Source organism: Prionailurus viverrinus, chromosome X (assembly GCF_022837055.1).
Source record: "Prionailurus viverrinus isolate Anna chromosome X, UM_Priviv_1.0, whole genome shotgun sequence".
Taxonomy (NCBI): Eukaryota; Metazoa; Chordata; class Mammalia; order Carnivora; family Felidae; genus Prionailurus; species Prionailurus viverrinus.
This window is the reverse complement of record NC_062579.1, coordinates 78868682-78889590: the sequence shown is the minus strand read 5'-3', so window position 1 is coordinate 78889590 and position 20909 is coordinate 78868682. Positions and strand designations below refer to the sequence as shown.

At 36.4% G+C, this 20909-nt stretch overlaps 1 protein-coding gene and 1 non-coding gene across 2 annotated transcripts in view; one reads left to right on the top strand and one right to left on the bottom strand.

Annotated features, from left to right (window-relative positions):
• The window catches only part of IL1RAPL2 (interleukin 1 receptor accessory protein like 2), a 603372-nt gene that overhangs the window by 116718 nt on the left and 465745 nt on the right, over positions 1-20909 (bottom strand). The window lies entirely within an intron of this gene.
• On the top strand, positions 7163-7269 carry LOC125158073 (U6 spliceosomal RNA). The gene has a single exon (XR_007149181.1). It is a non-coding gene; the product is annotated as a U6 spliceosomal RNA (small nuclear RNA).

The following is a 20909-nucleotide window of genomic DNA, read 5'->3' as shown; positions in this document are numbered from 1 at the left end:
GAGATAGACAACAGATCAACAGAACAGGAAATCTAGAAATGACCGACACAAATATATCCAATTGATTTTTTACAAAAATGTAAAAGCAAGGCAATGGAGGAAAGCTAGACTTTTCAACAAATGGTGCTGGAATAATGGGAGATCCTTAAGCAAAAATAATGAAACTTGAAATAAGTCTCACAATTTATATAATAAAATTAACTCAAAACAGATTAATTTAAATTTAAAATGTATAACTATAAAACTTTTTGGAAGAAAAAGCATTGAGGAAAATCTTTGGAATCCAGGACTAGGCAAAGAGTTCTTTCACTTAATACCAAAAGCATAATCCAGAAAAAGAAAAATGGATAAATTGGATTTCATCATAATTACAAGGTTTTCTTTTTGAAATACCCTGTTAAAAGGATGAAAAGCAGTCAACAAATTAAATATACCAAAAGTGACCTTGGTAAGGACTGAAAAACCACAGTATCTTGAAGGTATGGAAGTCATATATGGCCCCCATCTAAAGAGTGGGAGAAAATATGTACAAACCACATATCTGGAAAAGAAACAGTACCAAATCAAATCATAATAATAGTATCTAGAATATTATGTAGTAATTAAAATAGTATTTCAAAGTTGTCCAGTAAGAAAACCAAGCAATAAATTAGAAAATGAGCAAAAGACATGAAGAGACTTTTCACCAAGGAGGATGTACAGATGACTAATAAGCACATAAAAACGTGTTTAACATCATTAGGGAAATGCTAATTAAAACTACAATGAGATGTTACTACATAGTTGACTAATGACTACAAAAAAAAATAGTAACAACATTAAGTGCTGAGAAGGATGTAGAGAAACTTGATTCATACATCACTGATGGGAATGTAAAATGGTTCACCCACTCTGGAACAGTGGACAGTATCTTTAAAAATTAAATATGCAAATACCATATGACTCAACAATTGTATTCATGGGCATTTATGTACCATATAAATGAAGACTTACATTCCTACACATATACAAAGACAAGTACATGAATGTTTATGTCCACTGTATTCACAAATGTTTATGTCCACTGTATTCACAACAGCCAAAACCTGAAAACAATGCTGATGGATAATGGTTAAACAAATTTTGTTGCATCCATACCATGGACTGTTGTTACTCAACAATAAAAAAAGAAAAAAAATTATTAACATGCAACCTGGTTGAACATCCAGGACATTATGCTGAATGAAAAAAGCCAATCAGAAAAGGTTTTATACTATATGATTCTATGTATGTAACATTCACTAAATGACATTATTACTGAAATGGAGAGCAGTTTAGCAGTTGACAAGTGTTAAGGAGGGAATGGGAGGGAAGTGGGTACTTCTATAAAAGGTCAATATGAAGGAATTTTGTGGTGATAAGACTGGTCTGCATCGTGACTATCAATGTCAGTATCCTAGTTGTGATATTGCACTACATTTCTGCAAGAGCTTACCATTAGGGAAAATTGGGTAAAGAGTACATAGGATTTGTCTGTATTACAAGCATACCTCAGAGATATTGAAGGTTTAGTCCCAGCTACCACAATGAAATGAATATTGTGATATAATGAGCCAAATGAAATTTTTGGTTTCCCAGTGGACATGAAAATTATTTTTACAGTAGTCTATTAAGTGCATAAGAGCATTATGTCTAAAAAAATATATACCTTAATTTAAAAATGCTACACTGTTAAAAAATGTTAACCCTCCCCTGAATTTCAGCAAGACATAATCACTAAACACATATCACCATAACAAAATTAATAATAATGAAAAACTTTGAAGTATTGTGAGAATTACCAAAATGTGACACAGAGACACAAAGTGATCAAATGCTGTTGGAAAAATGGTGTAGATAGACTTGCTTGATGCAGAATTGGCAAAAACCTTTATTTTTTTTAAATGCAATATCTGCAAAGCATAATAAAGTGAAGGGCAATAAAATGAGGTATGCCTGTATTTCTTACAACTGCATGTGGATGTATGATTATCTCAAAAGGCTTAATTAGAAAAATGGTTTTGGATGGAAAAGAAAAAAAAATCATCAAACAATGACAATGTGGTGCTTGTCTATTTCTTTTGGGAATGAAATCTGAAGTATTTGCCTTTGGGAACCAAGGTTAGCTCTTGAATGGGATAAGCCAGGCTTTTCTCTACATAGCTGATATAAAATGTTTGTCTCTTTCCTGTCCTTCAAAGATAATTAGTACATGTGCAGAAGCCTAGGAAAACTGGAGTGATGGAACCCAGAAAGAGGACTGAATGACACTTCACTGATGTGGGAAATTTTTTTTTTTTTTTTTTTGCTTGCCTGTACAAGGTGAAGGATCCTTTTTTTTTAAATCCTAAGTTATTTTAAAATCTATAAATCTATATAATTCACAAAAATAAATAACTTTTATTTAGGCACTAATGTTGAAAACATTGTAAAATCACAAAGAAATCAACTAATTGTGAGGTGTAATAAATATCAAACAATATTAGATAATTTTACAGGTATTTGAATTGAATCATAAAACTAACTTGTTTTCATTGTTTTAGCTTTTAAATCAGGGCAAGTTTATAAACTATCCTATATTTTGCACCCCATCTTTGCTCAAAGAAGCAAAAACCCATTTTGAAAAAAAAAACTACAAGAAAGAGATAAAAAATAAATTCAATAAACATGCTCAGCTAGTGAATATTTTATTTCAGTTACTCAGTAAACAATTAACAGTGAAATTAATCTCTTCTAATCTGTTCAAAATGAAAGAAGACATCTTACTGTTTGTTGTTTTCATAAAAACAAATAATCTTAAATAGTATTACAATGGATATAATTTTAAAAAGTCAAGTATTTTAGAAATCTATCCAGAAAAATATAACAGATTTGCTCTTATAGTTTGGCTTTATTCTTTCATATGATAGGAGAAAAACAGCACATCATACTGCTGTATAAAGGTGGGTAAACTGTACACACACACACACACACACACACACACACACATACAATAAGGGCTCATTAAACTTCCTTTTATCTAAGGAAAGTTATAACCATTCAGGACAAGGGTCCAAGTTTGAAAATCCATTGTGCTTTCAATAAGACAAAGGATAAAGACATATGATTATTTCAATAGATGCAGAAAAACCCTTTGACAAAGTGCAACATCCATTCATGGTAAAAACAAAGTAAGTTTAGAGAGAACACACTTCAGTGTAACAAAAGACATATATGAAAACCCCACAGCGAACATCACAGTCAATGGGGAAAAACAGAGCTTTTCCCCTAAGGTCAGGAACAAGACAAGGATGTCCACTCTTACCACTTTTATTGAACACAGAAGTAGGAATCCTAGCCACAGAAATCAGACAACCACAACATACATACGTACATACATATATAACATCCAAATCAGTAAGGAAGAAGTAAAACTTTCACTATTTGTAGATAACATGATAGTCTAGAAAACCTGAAAGACTCCACCAAAAAAACTACTGGAACTGATAAATTAATTCAGTAAAGTTGCAGAATACAAAATCAATGTGCAGATCTCTTGCATTTCTATCACTAATAATGAGGCAGCACAAAGAGAAATTAAGAAAATGATTCCATATACAATTGCACCAAAACCCATAAGATACCTAGGAATAAGCTTAACCAAAGAGGTAAAAGATCTGTACTCTGAATACTAGAGATCACTTATGAAAGAAATTGAAAAGGACACAAAGAAATGGAAAGACATTCCGTGCCCATGGGTTGAAAGAAAAAAATATTGTTGAAATGTCTATACTACCCAAATGGGCTATCTGCACATTTAATGCAATCCCTATCAAATGCCAAAAGTTTTTGTCACATAACTAGAACAAAGAATCCTAAAATTTATATGGAACCACAAAAGACCCCGAATTGCCAAAGCAGTTTTGGAAAAGGAAAAACAAAGCTGGAGGTATCACAGTTCTGGACTTCATGTTATATTACAAAGCTGTAGTGATGTAAACAGTATGGTACTGGCACAAAAATAGATAAATAGATCAAAAGAACAGAATAGAAAACCCAGAAATAAACCCACAATTATGTGGTCAATTAATATTTGACAAAGCAGGAAAGAATATCCAAGGGGAAAAAGACAGTCTCTCCAGCAAATGGTCAGCTACATGCAAAAGAATGAAACTGAACCACTTTCTTACACTATACACAAAAATAAAATCAAAATGGATTAAAGACATAAATGTGATACCTGAAAACATAAAAATCCTGGAAGAGAATACAGGCAATAATGTTCCTGATGGTGTTAGTCATAGCAATATTTTTCTAGATATATCTCCTGAGGCAAGAGGAAATAAAAGCAAAAATAAATTACTGGGACTACATCAAAATAAAAAGCTTCTGTACTGTGAAGAAAACAATCAACAAAACTAAAATGCAATCTGTGGAATAGGAGAAGATATTTGAAAATGGTATATTTGATACAGGATTATTATCCAAAATATATAAAGAACTTATAATACTAAACATCCAATAAACAAATATTCCATTTAAGAAATGGGAAGATTACATGAAGAGACATTTTTCCAAAGAAGACATTCAAATGGCCAACAGAAGCATAAATGGATGCTGAACATAGGGGTGCCTGGGTGGCTCAGTTGGTTAAGCACCCAACTCTTGATTTTGGCTCAGGTCATGATCTCACAGTTCATGTGACTGAGCTACCCATCGTGCTCTTTGTTGACAGTGTGAGGCCTACTTGGGATTCTCTCTCTCCCACTCTCTGCCCCTCTCTCGCTTGCGTGGATTTTCTCTCTCTCTCTCAAAATAAACTTTAAAAAACTGTTTAAAAAAGATGTGAAGGGGCGCCTGGGTGGCTCAGTCGGTTAAGCGTCCGACTTCAGCTCAGGTCACGATCTCGCGGTCCGCGAGTTCGAGCCCCGCGTCGGGCTCTGGGCTGATGGCTCAGAGCCTGGAGCCTGCTTCCGATTCTGTGTCTCCCTCTCTCTCTGCCACTACCCCGTTCATGCTCTGTCTCTCTCTGTCTCAAAAATAAATAAATGTTAAAAAATAAATAAATAAATAAAAAAGATGTGAATATCAGTCATCATCAGGGAAATGCAAATCAAAACTTCAATGAGGTATCACGTCACACCTGTCAGAATGGCTAAAATCAAAAACACAAGGGAAAAAAACCCCACAAGAAACAACAAGTGTTGGTGTGGATGTAGAGAGAAAGGAACCCCCTTGCAATGGAGGTTCCTCAAAAAGTTAAAAATAAAACTATCCTATGAACCAGTAATAGTCCTACTGAGTATTTACCCCCAAGATACAAAAAAAGAAAAACTAATTCAAAGGGATGCATGCACCCCTATGTCTATATCAGTATTATTTACAATATCCAAATTATGGAAGCAGCCCAAGTGGCCATCAATCAATGAATGGATAAAGAAGATGTGATATATATACAATGAAATGTTACATGGCCATAAAAAGAATGAAATCTTGCCATTTGCAACAACATGGATGGAGCTAAAGAACATTATGCTAAGTGAAATAAGTCATGAGACAAAGACAAATAACCATAAAGTTTCACTCATATGTGGAATTTTGGAAACAAAACAAAAGAGCATAGGGAAAAAATAAAGAGAGAGGCAAACCAAGAAACAGACTCAACCATAGAGAGGCAACTTCTTGGTTACCAGAGGGGAGGTGAATCAGAGGGATGGATAAAATAGGTGATGGAGATTAAGGAGTACACTTCTCATGATGAGTGCTGGGTGTTGTATGGGATTGTTGAATCACTATATTGTACACCTGAAACTAATATAATACTGAATGTTAAATATTCTGGTATTAAAATGAAAATATACAATTAGGCTCAAGGAGAATTTAGAACAAATTGCTAGATGATAAGCTCATAATAAATTAAGGACATATAGGAATATATATGGATGCCCTTAATATTTTGAGGTTGATATTATGGACAGCATCATCCTACTACAACCATATATATCTTGATGGTCTTGTCAAGAATAGCATGATTGAGACAGAAAGAGAGAGAGTAAGAGCAAGAGTGAGAGTGACAGCAAGCGTGAGAGCAAGAGTGAGAACAAGAGTGTGCACAGGCAAAGGTAAAAAGAGAGAGAGAGCACCCAAGTGCAAACACAACCGCATTAGCAAGGGTAATAATAAATTTTGTAGGGCCTATAAATATGACAAGGACATTGACTTTATGTACAAAATTAAAAAAAACACTAAAACTGTTTTAATGGTTAAGAATATTAGTGGAAAGTTATGTATAATGTATGTGTGATCCATGAGTCTGGGGCAAGTCAGAAATAGAACAAACAACATTCTGGACAGTGAGTTGTTGCTTTTTTTAGAACAAAGAATGTGCTTCTTGTACAGCTAAATTCAGAACTTTTGATTTGAGAGATAGAGGAATCCATGATATCCTTTGCCAAACTTGTCAACTATATACTCTGTTAAAGGGAAGGAGAAAACCAAAGAGCCTCATGAGCTAAAGGTATTGTCATAAAGGCCAGTAAAAAACAAGGTACCACTTATTAGCAGACACCCAAATGAGTGATGGGTTAGGTCTTATGGTCCTCACCTTGCAAGAAAAAAAAAAACAAAGATAAGGCATGCACTCAAAAAAAAATGAGATAACCACTAGACAATACACTCTTTGCAGACACATATCCATAGCTTAGTCATTTTGGGTTTCCCAGAACACCTGATGAACTGCTTTACACAAAAAAGGTAATCAATAAATATGTTTTGTCTTTCTTTCGTTGAATAATAGTAGAAAAATAGGCTGTCATATGAAGACTTACTATTAAGGTATGGTGATTCTTTTACTTTCATCCGTATACTCTCCATTCCAAAACAAACAAAAAACAAATAATGGGAACACGTATATGTAGAACTCTTACTCCTTTCTTCTCTTTACACATACTCCCTCTACAATGACAAAAAGATAAAAAAAAATGAGGGTGCACATTGGTGATTTAGTCAGTTAAGGGTTCAACTTTTGATTTTGGCTCAGGTAATGATCTCATGGCTCATGAGTTTGGGCCTCACAATGCAGAGCCTGCTTGGGATTCTCTCTTTCCCTCTTTCTGCCCCTCCCCTGTTCATGGGTACACATACTCTCTCAAAATAAACATTTTTAGTGCTCGCTTCGGCAGCACATATACTAAAATTGGAACGATACAGAGAAGATTATCATGGCCCCTGCGCAAGGATGACACGCAAATTCGTGAAGCGTTCCATATTTTTTTTACCCAAGGGATACAGGAGTACTGATGCATAGGGGCACTTGTACCCCAATGTTTATAGCGGCACTCTCAACAATAGCCAAATTATGGAAAGAGCCTAAATGTCCATCAACTGATGAATGGATAAAGAAATTGTGGTTTATATACATAATGGAGTACTACATGGCAATGATAAAGAACGAAATATGGCCCTTTGTAGCAACGTGGATGGAACTGGAGAGTGTGATGGTAAGTGAAATAAGCCATACAGAGAAAGACAGATACCATATGTTTTCACTCTTATGTGGATCCTGAGAAACTTAACAGAAACCCATGGAGGAGGGGAAGGAAAAAAAAAAAAGAGGTTAGAGTGGGAGAGAGCCAAAGCATAAGAGACTGTTAAAAACTGAGAACAAACTGAGGGTTGATGGGGGGTGGGAGGGAGGGGAGGGTGGGTGATGGGTATTGAGGAGGGCACCTTTTGGGATGAGCACTGGGTGTTGTATGGAAACTAATTTGACAATAAATTTCATATATTAAAAAAAAGTCCAAACACACAAAATAAATAAATAAATAAACATTTTAAAAAAGATAAAAAATAAGTACAAAAAAATTAACGACATAGGTCAACTTCCCAATATTTCAACTAAGACAAAAACTTGAAAATTGCAAAGATGAGAGAAATTTTGGTACATCTTTCAGATATGCCATGTTAATACCAATGATTTAATTCCTTAATCAACAGTTATCATTTTTAGAGGAATTAAAATCAGAAAAGAAAACATATCATTGCTACACATTCTACTGTCGGATTCATGCTTTTTCAAAGACCCAGATTTATGGCTGAAATGGTAAATCAATTCTCTCCATCAAAAGTGTGTTCTATTTTGTACCTTGACATTGAAGTAATACAGATTAGTTGCAAAATAAGATGAGTTTATTCATAACACTTTTGTAGCCAAATATGTCCACTGGAACATAAGAGCAACATTGTCTGGACAATATTATAAAGCCAACAAGCCAAAAATTACAAAGTAATTGGAAGTAAAGAAGACAATTTCAGAATTAGAAGATAAATGCTTATTTTTTAATTAAATAAATACACACACACATACATATATAGCAAGGGATGGGTTGGAATGAGGGGATAGGATGTAGCATGGTAGGAGAGATGAGATGTCCTATGAATTTGTACTGTGACAGACTAAATATTTGTGCTTGGTGCTTGAGTCATGGCTTTGACCCTAAGATATATTTTTGTTTTCAGGACATAAAAGTAATACATGGACACTTGTTAGGAAGAGAATCATTGGCTCAGTAGATCAGGGGTATGGCATAATGCTACTTTCCTTATGTGTGGCTTACAGCAGTAGGAAGTATGCAAATAAAGTTCTAATGAAAAGAATTCATCTTGCATGGTCCTACTGAAGAAGCTTCTCTCTCAGAACCACATGAGGATTTTCCACCATTTCAGTTATTTCTAACATTTTTTGAAATGGACAATATTTGATACAGCTTCAAAGGCAAGCTACTTATAAATTTGTCCTTGAATTAATATAGACACACTCCATGTTAATATTGAATATTAAATATGACCTTCATTCAAAATATCAAAGAAAATACTCTCTTCATTTCCAGTTTAAACCTTCCTTTCTCACAGGCTAAGGGAAGTGATTAAAGGAGATAAAAGAAAAGTGGAATTTGAGCCTATGAAGTATTCACCTAGAGAGGACATAAATGTTCTAATAGAAAAACTAAATTTTGCTTCTCCATTTTGGTAGGGGAGAGGGAGACCTAATTTCTGTCTTCCACTGGCCCCTAGAAATATTGACAAGAGTTTGTAATACTTAACAAAATTTTTCTGGATTGAAGATTTCAAAAGATCTGAGCATTCATTTTCAGCCATCATCTCAAATGTCAAAGGATGACTAACTCACATTCAAGACACTGGAATCTCCAGGGCTTGCTTTTGACATTTCTGTGTTTTCTTTCTTATTCCTGGATCAAGCTGGGCACATTTGAAGGATGTTACTTGTAGCTCTATAACTCTTTAACATAAGGAATATGCATGCACAGTATTTGTGTGTGTACATACACACACATTGTGAAAGTTACAAAATAAGGCCTCAAAAAATCAATTTATAAAGGAGATTGATATTCAGCCTCCTGACATATTCCCCCAAATAATATGCACAGGCAATCACACATGTACATGAAATATACTAGATGGTCCTGTTCTCTTAAAACATTTAATCTCAGAAAGGAAGCTTTATTTATTTTGAGAAATTCTGAAGACATATCTTAAAGATAAATTTCATATGGATAATATTTGTTTGAAGGTGAAAAAGGGAAAACATTTTTTTTCTTTCTATCTAGGTTTTTCATTGCTCTACTTCCTGGAGAAACTATACATCATGACTGTCTACCTCATTTAAAGAAAAAAAATTCTCAGCATAAAGGAAGAAAGGAAGAAAGTCAGGAAAAGAAAATGAATGATACAACAAAGCATAAAATGTCATTTTTACATCAGATATGTTGTGAATCCCTTTGCCTGGATTCACAAACTCACTGCGTTTCCAAAAGTTTTGATTTTATACAGCATCTGCAATGTGCCATTACTTTACCAAGCAATTGGTAAAGGCTCTGCTTTTGAGCATCACAAATTATTTCTATTTTTCTGTTACATTCTCATGCATTTTTAAAAATGTTTTTATTTATTTTTGAGAGAGAGAGAGAAAGAGAGAGAGAGAGAGAGAGAGAGAGAGAGAGAGAATGAGCGGGGGAGGGGCAGAGAGAGGGAGACAGAATCCAAAGCAGGCTCCAGGCTCTGAGCTGACAGCAGAGAGCCAGATGTGAGGCTCGAACTCGTGAACCATGAGATCATGACCTGACTGAAGTCGGGACACTTAACAGACTGAGCCACCCAGGCACCCCTCATGCCCTCATGTAGTTTTTTAATGCCAGGCATAAATGGCAAAAACAAAAACAAAAAAAAAACACAAAAAAACACAAAAAACAAAAAACAAAAAAACACACACAATAAGAACAAGGACAACAACTCCGAAATCTGAAAGGACGGTATTTTCTTTTTTTTTTTTTTTTTAATTTTTTTTTCAACATTTATTTATTTTTGGGACAGAGAGAGACAGAGCATGAACGGGGGAGGGGCAGAGAGAGAGGGAGACACAGAATCGGAAACAAGCTCCAGGCTCTGAGCTATCAGCCCAGAGCCTGACGCGGGGCTCGAACTCACGGACTGCGAGATCGTGACCTGGCTGAAGTCGGACGCTTAACCGACTGCGCCACCCAGGCGCCCCAAGGACGGTATTTTCTAAGGATCCCAAAGGTTTTCTTTCCCCATTCCAGTATTACACAGTGCTACTTAGTTTAGCACCATGTTGGTATTGTTGGTCTTTTGGATTGTTTGGCTCTTGTTTTTCTTACTGACCTTTATTACATTGTCCTCTATTAGTGTGCATTTACTCTGGTCTTCCCATCTAGATTGTAAGCGGAGGTAATATTTTCCCCTTCCCTTTTCTCCCTCATAGATCACATCATGGTATTGGCTATTCAGGAGGTAGCCAATAAAAATTTGTTAATGAAGTGATAACATACCATTGGTGTCACAAGATACAACTTCACTAGATTCTGATCGCCCTTCTGATGCTTCCTTTCCCTTGCCTTGTGACTTCCCTTGCCTTCCCTTCCCTTCCCTTTCCTTTCTTCTTTCTTTCCTTCCTTAGGGTATATTATATTTATTGTGGGCCTGCTACATAGTTTGCATTATATTGGCATAAAAATCAGTATAGGTCACCGATTTTTCCTTTCAACGAGCTTACAGTTTAATCAGGGAAATAATATTTACATGAGAAACTATTAAGTAAGATTTAGTGTCTCAATGAATGGTAAAGACAGTAAGTGTTGTGAATTCAGAGAAGGGGACATTATTGGGCTTCATTTAGTTAAAAGAGGTCTCTTAGAAGAGAAGCTATTAGAAATGATCTCTGGAACAATAATATATGCCTCACAGTGTTCTTGCAAATACCAAGTAGGCTAATGAATTTGAAGGCTTAAACATGGCAAATAATCAACAAGTAGCATTCATAATGATACTATGATGATGGAAAAAAAGATGAAAAAGAGGACTGGTCAGGAGAGGCTTTCAACATTTAGGTAGTAGAAAGCACCTAAGGAAACAGTAGATTTTAGGATAAGTATGGCATGATGGAAACAGTAAAGTTAAAATAGAAGACTCATTGTGAGTAATAAAAATAACAGATGGGGAAGGTCCATGTCAAGATTGAGGAGGACTTTGAGTGTCAGGTCGATGCATTAAGACTTACTTTTCTACAGGTGAGGAGCCCTTGGCATTTGATGGATTCTTATTGCAGTCTAACGGTTCTTTAGGCCCTTTCACTAAGACAGGCATACCATTACCTATATTTCCCCAACGTGACTCAGTGAAAGAAAGATTTAGACAATCAAATGAAAGTTTTTATCTAAAGTTGTCTGTTAAGTGGGTCGACAGTTTCTCTTTATAATGCCAGCCTCTTACCTCTTGCCTTAGAATGACTGAGCCAAATGGTTATTTTGATACAGACAGAGCAAATGTGGCTTCAAAGACATACACTTAGTGAATGCCAAGTGAAAATATTATGGATTACACTGAAATTATTACTGTATGGGATCACATTCTCCCATGTTGCCTCACATCCTGAAACTATAAAACAATAATTAGCTATTAAATTGGCCTCAAACACCGAATATGCCAAGTGTTATGCAAAGCCTCCACATGCTCTCAAAAGATCTTTACAGGAGAGTGAACAGAATACTGAAAAGTGGAAGAATCAGCAAAAGAAGAAAATAAACAGTTGGAAAAGAAAAGAAGAGCAGTGGGGCAGAACCACAGTTTTCAATAATCTAAGAGGATAAAAAAAATCATACAATAAATTTCCATAATTGGGAATAACTGAGAAATTGAAACTTCATTAAGCGGAAGTATAATGCAAAAAAGCACATTGTAAAACTAGCACATTAGAGAACGTGATGCAAATAAAGATACAGGGATCATAGAATCATAGAATTGAAGAAAAATCTTGAGATATCCTTTTGCCCATATTTCTCATTTTAATTTCACCTCAATTATCTCAGACAAGAGTGAATCTATCCTGTTTGAGAGCAAAATGTGAAACATCCCAGAAGTAATTTCATAACTTCCATAGTGATGTATTCTGATGTTTGACAGCTTTCACTGCCAGTACATTCTTTCTTAAACTTTCTCATTCTATAGTGTTATTTCCTGTGGCTCTGCCCTCACTTCAGATGGGGAGCATCTGGTCCTAATGATTGCCCTTCAGGTCCTAGAAGATCATTACTCAATCACCTCTTAGCCAGCTTTTCTATGGGCTGAACAATCTCAATTCCCTTTGGTTTTCTCTTCTTCAGTTTATTTCCCTGCTTGTTTATCATTTCTTCTCTGGGATAGATTTATAATAAGAAAAACAATCTTGCTGTATTTCATTCCAAATAATCATGCAATTAAAGTTCTAACTTAAAAAAAAAGTGTATATCCGCTTAGGCTTCTAAGGCCAAGAATATTTTAAAAATTAGCCTTTTTTTTTTCTTTTCTCGATGACAAATGCCAGTGGAAAATCTTACTTAACCTAAAAAAAAAACAAACCAGTATTTCTCTAAGGAGTTGAAATGTGCAGAACTATTTTTGCTGTGGACAGAGATCAACCTCCCCCACCCACCCACCCCGTCTTCATGGGTAAATCGTATAGTTACATAAAAGGAAAAATTTCTCAAAGCGCCACTGACATAGGAAGTTTTACCAACTTATATAGCCTCAGGCAAGGGTTATATTCCTGAACTCTGAACCCACCTTTCCTAGTTCTTCTCAGTATCACAAATGAAGCTAATAATGGAGGAAAATCTCCAGGCTCTCAAATGATAAAGTAACATTCTTTCTAAAACCTAGGGGGAAAGTACTGTCAGAGGGTTCAGAAAGTCATAATTTTAAAATATAGTAAGTCATCTGTGAATGGCTAACTCACCCCCTGAAATTCAGATGATAGTTTTATGAATTGTTTCTAAGGCAATATAATTTGCCAAAATAATTGTATACTATGCCATTTATAGTCTTGATTTGTCTCTTCACTTGGAAGCCGAACCCTTAGGCCACTGTTAGAATTAGGCATAAGTTCTATATTAAAGAGGGCAAGATTATCATGTGAACTTTTTAGTTTAATTCTATTACACAGCCACTGAGTTCCTTGTGAATCTGTAATATACACCAGGTGGTGTGCAAATATGCTGTTGTTTAGAGAAGAGTGGCAAGGGATTCCATTCAGGATGAAATGTTCTCTTTCTTTCTTTTTTTTTTATTTTTATTTTTTTTTAACATTTATTTATTTTTGAGACAGAGACAGAGCATGAACGGGGGAGGGTCAGAGAGAGAGGGAGACACAGAATCTGAAACAGGCTCCAGGCTCTGAGCGGTCAGCACAGAGCCCGACGCGGGGCTCGAACTCACGGACTGTGAGATCGTGACCTGAGCCGAAGTCGGCTGCTTAACTGACTGAGCCACCCAGGCGCCCCTCTCTTTCTTTAATATTATTATTTCTATAAAGAGAAGATTTGGGAAAATGTCACATTTTAAAATAAATAGCAGACATTTTCCCCATGGCATATCAGTTTGACTTAGTAAAAAAATTAAAGAATATAAGTCCCAATAACATTAGTCACCAAACAAAAACACAAAGGAAACTTTGTCTTTACTTTCTAATAGAATAATAGTTGGAACTCAGCTACTCTGTAAGAGGGCCATTTCCCTCCATCATCATGAAATGCTTCTCCAAATGTCCCTGTAAACCAGTGACTCTCAACTAGGAGGAATTTTTCCCCCTACCCAGAACCTTGGCAATATCTAGAGTAATTTTTGGTTGTCACAACTAAGGGTGGTAAGGCTATTGACATCCAGTGGTTTGAGGCCAAGAAGGTTGCTAAATGTCCTACAGTTCACAAGATGGGGCCCCACACAAAGAATTATCCAGCCCAAAATGTCAAGAGTGCTGAGACTAAGAAATTCTGGCTTAGCCTAAAGAGTGCCCCCTGACTGACACCACTGACTTACACCACTATCTAGGGGAGGACAGCCCTTTTTGTAGTCAGAACTTTGTGTCACAGTCTGCTTTACTCAGGATGTTGTTTTTCTACTATTGTGCTGTATACTTGGCTCTACTACCTCTCTCTTTCGTACTTTCTGAAGGATAGGAAGGCCTGAGAAGACTTAAGATACTTTTCTTCACCTTCTTTGGAAGACTGTGCCAACTTCTACCCTAAGGGCTGTGTACTTCCTGCTGTATGTTCTCCAATCTCTAGTCTTGTGGGAAATTCTAGAGTGAGCATACACCCTTTCTCTGATGAGATGACAGGAATGCTACTTTCAAGTTCAGAGAGAGCCAAGCTATTCTGCCTTACTCCTTGAACACTTCCATTTCTATCCCCAGGCAGATTTCCTACACACCCTTTCCCTTGATTTCTTGCTTCTACCTCATAGCTTCTGGCTACACTTGTGTGCCCTCAACTCAAGTATTTCTGGGAAGTTTCCTTCACAGTGATTTAAGTCTGGCTAATAAGTTTTCAAGTTCATAATGACTATAATTTAGTACTGGAAGCAATATGAGTCATTCTGGTTAATCAAACACTCTGGTTAACTGAGAATCATTAGAGACACCATGCCAGAATCACTGACTTTTATCAAGGAATTGAAAAGAAACCAAATACACTAAACACTAAAACTATGGTGAAAGTCATTTAATCTCTACTTGACAATTTAAATGGCTCATTAGGATCTTTTATTGCCTTTAGGGTCATTATTATAATCCTCTGACTCTTTGTCTCATTTTGTTTGACCAATGCTGGGTAGAGGAATCAGTTCAATTAAGGAATTGTGGGGAAAAGAATTGGGCCCTCAGTAAGTATTATTGGCTTACAAGAAAATAGAGGCTACTCAGTTTTGGAAATCTGTTGCCTATATCTTGACAATTTTTTAAATCTAGAAACATAGAAAACTTGGAAAGTAGAGAGCTAAAAATGGTGTGCTTCCCTCAGTTGCATATTGGACCTCTCAGTTATAGTTTTCTATTATCATCTACCAGTAACCCAGAAAATGGTACTTTTGCAATTTAAAAGGCTTTAACCGTAGCTTTAAATGACCTACTGACTTTCCTTACCCATTGTTGGCACTAAGTGTATTGTTATTCTGTTTTGTCTTCAGCTCAGGGCTCTGAGACCACACTGGTACTTGGGGATTGACTGTACTAGAAGCCTCACCCTGTTATGCTTTCCCTGACCATCCCAGTGGCTTCAAAGGAATTCTCAACACTCAGGCAAGTACACCAACTTAGTTATCAACTTGCCTGTGCCTTTTGCCAAAGGAAGATCACAATTTTGTTTTGCTGCCCTGGAAAACAGAATATATCTCTGTACCAAGTATGTTAAACACCTAACAGCTCCTCCCTCACAGCAGATACTACAATATCATAAAGATGCAGCCCTAAGGAGATCAGAACTTGTTCTCTTCCCCTATTTTTCTTCTTGAAGAGCTCTTTGATGCTCTACAGATTCCCTGCAGTATCACAGGCCTGGTGAAACTGTTGAAGATAGTTAAACTTATAGCCATATCTGAAAATGTGATTACTAATTTGCATCTTAGAATTTGAAATTACCTTTCTTGCTTCATTTCTATATTTATTTTCTATTATTTTCTTGTCCCCTACCAGCCTGAGATAACTTTCAAAAAGCAAGCTGGACAAGTTCCCAGCATTTTAAGGCAAATGTAGAGTTTTCAGGAAGCCAGACCCCTGTATTGAACATTTTCTACTTCTCATCGTTTCTACTAGAAAATAAAAAAAAAGTACAATTCTAAGTACAGAAACATTCCTGATTCCCCCTGCAGATTATGTTTTTTCCTAATGAGAAAGTGCTATCGTTCATTTACAAAGCTGCTGCATAAGGTCTGCCATTAGTAGGAAAGTTCTTTATTCATTAATCTGAATAAATGTATCAAGTGTTTACCATGTGATGGGGATTTTACATATATTACCATGATTCTTCCCAGCAACACTGAAAAGTAGTATTATGAAACTGCTTTTATGGATATGGCAACAGGGTCGTAGAGCTTAAGTGAAAAGTTTATGTTCTTTTTTCTCATACTAGAGAGTATGAATTCCCAAACTCTTTGAATTTGTTAAATACTAAAAGTTAACCATTAGAAGTGGTTCAATGATGTAAGAGTCGCACTGCTTCAACTTTTTCTTTGTTGTAGTTTTTAAATTGTCAATTTTTAGCGATTTCGCAGATTAAAAGCAAAATAATCATGCCATATTTAGTCCCGGAGTTCAAGTCTAAATGTTTATGTGAAAAATTATTGTAGTAAACTTTTAATATGGCAAAGCAACCTTAAGCTCCATTTTAGCCAAATGAATCATAATCTGAAATTATATTAGAACATTTCCCTTGTCTTCAAACTGTTTGGTGTAACAGAATATTGATATTAAGCTTGGTGGACTTCACCAGTTAATGCACATTCTTCTCCCCTCCTTCCCCTAATAATATGTATACTGAAAAATGTGCTATTGTCTGAGGAATTATTTTGTTTTTTACCACTTAATGAAAATCAAAATTTTGAGTAAATGTACCTCAGTCTAATCAGACTTTTTATGACCTTTATAACTACATCTAAAACCCTTAATTCCTATTTCTGGGTGTTTGCAAGCCTGAATGTGATCATGAAGTAAAAATTTATTATTCTAGGTATTCACTAGCTAAATAAACAATAGTTCTTGTTTAGCAAGCATATACTGTTCCTCAACTCTTTTCTCCAGCTTTTGCAGTGTCATGGAATCCTTAAAATACTTTGAAAATATGGCCTTGATCCATGGATTAAATCAGTATCTAAGTGAATGTGTTGATGTTTTATTGATCAGATGTATATAAATGGGAATACAGCATATATCTGGGTATTCTTACAGTTATCTTTTTAACATCTTGTTTTTTTCATTAATTACATATCAACATTAATTTTGTAACTTGAAACAAATTGATTTTGTATAATTAAACGTGTCAAGCATCTGTATGCTTTGGTAACCATAGCATAGTATGGGACTGCTCATCAAGTCTAGCTTGTGAACAAGCCATTTGTCAAGTCAACTCACAGAACTGTGGGATATGTTGGTTCAGGTCCTCTGAGAAGCATGTCATGGTAGGATTGAGCTACATGAAAGAACTTTATTTTAGGGTATGGGGCAACTTGTGATGAAAATGGGAAGGAAAAAAAATGAGTCCAGGAGAACCAATAGATTGTGGTGTAGTTCTCACCCTTGTGGAAAAAAGAGGGAAGGAATAAGTGTTAGTTAACAAGAGGTTTAACTGCAAGGCAATTATAAAAAAGTTTTTGCAAAGTCAATGGGAAATTGCTAAGCTAAAGTCATCAATCAGAGGAGTCCTCTATCTCCCAAGAATGGGTCTGCCATCGTGTTCTTGTGATGCTCAGTCATTGGTGGGGGGCAGCCTATGAGAAGTGTGTCCCCTAAAGCAGTGGTATATGCAGAGCACAGAAACTAAGGCTTTCGGTCAGTTACACTCCCTCACAGTGGGAGAACTGAAAAGCAGATTTTCATTGTTACCATGGGAATATATACTGGGCTAGATTCAGGGGTCTACCCAAGGCCTTTGACCTAATTAGGAAAATGTGTTTACCCACATTTTACTGACCAAACTCTTTTAAGTGTTCGGGTTTTGTCTTACTCATTTTTGCATCTTTTGTAACACATGATTAGGGACAAAATAGGTGCTTGGTGATTGATATGGACTCAACATCACTTAGCCAGCAGTAGTCTTTCATCTTGCAAAGTAATAAAAATGATTTGGTGACACTTTGCAAAGTGGGTGATAATTTCCTTAAATGGCTCCTAAAATGACTAGGCCTAAAAAAAGCAAAGCTGATAAACATTGCTAATTACAATTACAATCATTAAGAATAAGAGCAGTAATTATAATCCTTTGTCCTTCCTAATCTAGACCCTCCTCATAGAATGAAAAGCCTCAGGATTTGAACTATTATACAGTCTCCCCAAATCACTAATAAATCAACACACACTAACCCAGACATACATGCACATATGCATACACACTCACCCTTCCACACATGGCTGTGATGTAATTTCAACTTCATATAATACAATCATGCTTTCATTTTTGAGTGCTAAACAACTCTAAACACAAAGAAGAGCTTCCTTAACCCCCACAGTCATCTTTAAAGCAAGTGAGAAAGCTTAGGGAAGCTCCTGGTTATGCAGAGTGGAATCAAATCCATGTCATGGGCAGGATAGAAATTTAAAAATAGGAAAGAGAAGTAAGTCATCTGGGAGAGTTGAAATAAAGAAGAGCAAGAAAAAAAAACAAAAGAGGAGAAAGGAAAATAAAGCTGAACTTCTCCTGGAGATAGTAGCACATCTGTACTAATGATCTTGGGGGTTGACCAGGGAGGCCAAGGCTGCAGATTACACCTTCCAGTAACTGCAGACACAAGAGTTCAGTTGTTTAGGCAATTAACCTGAATAAACACCAACCATAATATCAGCTACCATGTGTTGAACACTCATGTGCCAGGCTCTGTGATGACCACTTTACCTGTTATCTCAAATAATTATTTTAATACAATCTTGTGATGTAGATTATTAATATATTCCCATTTTCAGTTGAAGCAACTAAGTTTTCTGAGATAATTGCCTTGTAGAAGGTCGCACAGCTAATAGATCGCAGAGCTCAAACGGGAACCTAGTTCAGGGAACCTGGGTGGCTCAGTTGGTTGACCATCGATTCTTGATTTCGTCTCACGTCATGATTCAAGGGTCATGGGATAGAGCCCCACATTGGGCTCTGCATTGAGAGTGGAGCCTGCTTAAGATTCTCTCTCTCTTCCTCTGCCCCACCATCTCAAACAAACAAACAAGCAAACAAATGGGAACCCAGTTCTTTCATATGCATTTACCCTCTATACTACTTTGCTTCCTCACCTATCAAGACCATCTAGACTATCAAGACTACTTAAAATATGTTGTATTTGAGACTTTGGTTCTATAGCTAAGATTGTGCATGGTCTCTGCTATTAAAGACCACAGATTTTACCATCTGATTAAACAAAGTACATTCAACCTCTCAAAACAAACACACAAAAGCAACCCAGGAATCCAAAAATGACAAAAGTGTATTGGGAGAAGGGAATCATTATGGCAGGTTGGAGAATGAGCTGTGTCCATCAGGCAAAGCTTCCTGAGGACTTCGCAACCTTGAGCTGCACAATAAGAGAGACAAGAAAATGCATCATGGTTAGGTGTTTAGCACAAAAACTTGCCATCATTTTCTGAGAATAAATGATGCAGGACCTGCTGCAGGGCCACCTAGAAAACTAGTGCTGAAAACTAAGACATCAGGCTAGAGACCTTGTTTTTGAAAGAAGAGGTATAATGGAAAAGCTTTCTTGAATGTATTATCGTACCACAAGACAATGTTGTCAATATAAGTCATATGGGTCATCATTACAAAGTGTTACTACTGGGTGGGATTAAATCACTGGCACAAATCACACCCTCTTAAGCAGTTTCAGCCAAGATGCCAAATGCTGACTGGGCATGAAAGGTGGCAGATGGACAGTGCAGAAAAGGAGCTTGCCCAGCTGCTGATACTGTGTAAAACTTTGTCTGGCTGTGAAAAATTCTTCTGAACCAGAGCAAGTAAAATTCTGGGACCATCAACTTGAGTCCAAGTTTCTTGCAAAGAAGCAAAGAACCAGAAACATGACCCACAGAGGGGTGTACCCTTACATATATTAACTGTTTTCTGTAAACCTGTGGTGTTGTTTCTGTCCCTGTCCTGGTCCTTTACATGGATTTGGTCCATCTCTATAACATACTAAAGGGAACATGCTGAAGCCCAAGTGGAGGGAACAACACTCTGACTGAGGTCTTTATCCTCTTACTCTCTTACTTTCTCATTTCAGCCAGATATCCTTTTTCCTGACTCTCAGACCCTAATGGGTCTACACTCAGGCTGCTAATGATTGCCTTAGGCCCTCCTTGCTTTGACAGTGTATTTAGGCTTATTTCTCTGGTTTACTTACCTCAGGTCTCTGTATACAATTTTTAGCTTTCAACATTGTACACACCATCAGCATCACAAACACCTGCATCTATGGGCAAAAGATAGTTCTGTCACCCACCCCAGTCCTGTAAGGCCCATACTAGTTACGCCAGCTTTTCTGGAATTCTTGCTAAGATGGGAGATGGGACACCTTGCATAGAGAAATATTTATCCATTGAAAAGACAGTTTTAAGAATCCAATAGTTGTATTTGGTTGCATGTTCAGGCTTCTAAAGGCCCAAAAGGAGATTATGGGGGACAGACCCTTGTCAGTAAATAGAATTAATTCTAAGGTGTGAAAGGGGATTGTGTTTCAAGCAGAGCAAGTGATGGCAGCATGCCCACAGAGGCAGTTGTGATACAGTGGAAAGAACACTGGCCTAGGTGTCAGGAGACCTGACCAAAATCAACTACAAATCAACTAGCCAAAATCAACTACAAATAGTTGTGTGAGCT